Consider the following 2,352-nt stretch of genomic DNA (forward strand, 5'->3'; position numbering starts at 1 on the left):
CAAAATGTATTGACTGCAAAGTGTTCAAACATCTCTAGACGAGAGTTCTGAATCCCTTTTTTAATGCAATTTTAATCTCATTGTGTACATACAGGTAAACTGATGAAATGTGAATAAAAATGTTTAGTGTCCTGGTAAACTTCGAACTTGAAACTATAAAGGTTGGCACATCTTGTTTTACGCCTATTACCACACACCATACAGTACATTTGTGTTAATGAAGTGGCTGAACAGAAAGTCAGAAACAGTCATTGATCGCTGACTCATCCACTGGTCAGTGTGATGATTCTTAGCCATGCTGATGAATAATAACTCTCCTGTCTTGATGAAGGCTGCCATTTTATCTTAAATTTGATAAGGTTTTCACACCTGCACAACTTCACACACTCTCTCTCTCTCTCTCTCTCTCTCTGTCTCTGTCTCTGTCTCTCTTTCTCTCTCTCTCTGTCTCTGTCTCTCTCTCTCTCTCTCTCTCTCTCTCTCTCTCTCTCTCTCTCTCTCTCTCTCTCTCCTAAAATCTTAGTAATGTGAACTTGTTAGTGGCAGACTCACAAAAGTGGAATGTACCATAAGTGTATTAGCATCCCTGAGTTGCACCACACACTGTGCTGCTCTCTCTCTCTCACAAGTTGTTCCCTACCTTTCATCAGGAATTAATTGTTGGAGGCCGTTACCTCTAGGAAAGAAGGAACATGGAGTGAAACAAGCTCGCAAGTTTATTACTGAGCCCTGTAACAGCCGGCGGTATACTTGTATTATTTTGTATAAAAAATATTTGATTTATACTTCTTAATCTTAGCACACTGCAATAGAGCAGTTTGGGACTATCACACCTAACTTAGTTGGGCGAACGGAAACACACAACAACACACAACAGAATACTGTTTCACCTGGCCAACCTTCTGAAAGACAAGTCTCTTCCAAACTTTTTCCAACAAGTTAGGCCTATTTGTGCTCAAATAAACCACAACAACAAAACATGATTGACCTAAGAAGTCGCCATCTTTTTCTTCCTGCCATATATGGGGTCTTTGTACCCTTACCATATTGGGGGTCCACTTGACCTTCTGGCAGATGCGCTCACACACACACACACACACACACACACACACACACACACACACACAGAGTGCACATATTTTCATTCCCATCGCAGCTGGAGGAAGTGCTAATGGTTCTGTTCCACCTGTTACACATGAGTCCTTGGGGCACACTTTGTTGCAAAGGGCCAACAATTTTTATTGACTGCCCTGAATGTTTCTCAATATAATTCTCTGGATGCTAAATGTTTGCTTGCAGTTGACCTAGATGAGTCTCTTTATGGAGGCAATATACACAAATATTAGGTTATATGACCAACACCATCTGTCAATGGTGTATTTTTTATTTGCTCAGATATTGGATCTCTAGCATCACGGTTCAGTGGTGAATCATTGTCAAGGTTTCCAAATGGCTTCACTATAACTACCGCATTCAACGTGTACCTTCTGCCACATCCTCCTATGTGCAAAAAAAGGGTGTGTGGGCGATCTTAGAGATGGATGAGGAGAGTCTATAATCAAGATGTCTCTTGGTGACATGTCAGATCTGAACATTACGTCTGATTATCTCATTACGTCTGATGTTAGTCTTAAATCATTCTGCGAAGACGAAATCTCTGAAGGCGACTGACTCACTTGCTATTTCTCTATGACCTTTAGTTGCCAGGGGAATTCAGATGTTTGCAGTCGATACAAAGTTAGACAGGTTATTTCCTGATGTTCAATTTATCTTGCAGCAATAAAAGGCATCATTTTATTCTCTTTGGATATTATTTGAACACTTACAAAATGTATTTCCCACTTATCATAAACTTTGTTAACTTATGAGGTAAAGTGGAAACGCACAGACACACACACACACACAGACACACACACACACACACACACAGGGCTGTGGAGAGAGAGTGGTGTCTGTTGATTTTCTTTCCTACCTTGGTTACTTTTATAAGATTACAAGGCTTGTCTCAGTCTGTCAATCTCCAGGTTGCCATAGAAACTGGGCGGTACAGTAGCCTACGTGCGGGCAGCCTGCAGCAGCAGCAACCACAGGCGTGAGTTTGAATACTCCAACCCATTACTCCTCAAATACACGGGAGACTGGCAGAGAGCTTTTCAGCGGAAAATCCTCTTGACCTACGGAATTCGCCTATATCTGGTAGGCTTTACGTCCGTTGTATGAATATTAATGTGCATGAACGTGGAATAGTTTTCCAATTTTGTAAAATGTTTGTAAAAAAAAAAAAACTAAATCATGGCATCCGTCCGCTTTGCATGTTAGGGTAGAAAGCGCGAGTTTGATCCGTTAATTAAA

The sequence above is a fragment of the Argentina silus genome (assembly GCF_951799395.1).
Source record: "Argentina silus genome assembly, chromosome: 17".
Lineage (NCBI taxonomy): Eukaryota > Metazoa > Chordata > Actinopteri > Argentiniformes > Argentinidae > Argentina > Argentina silus.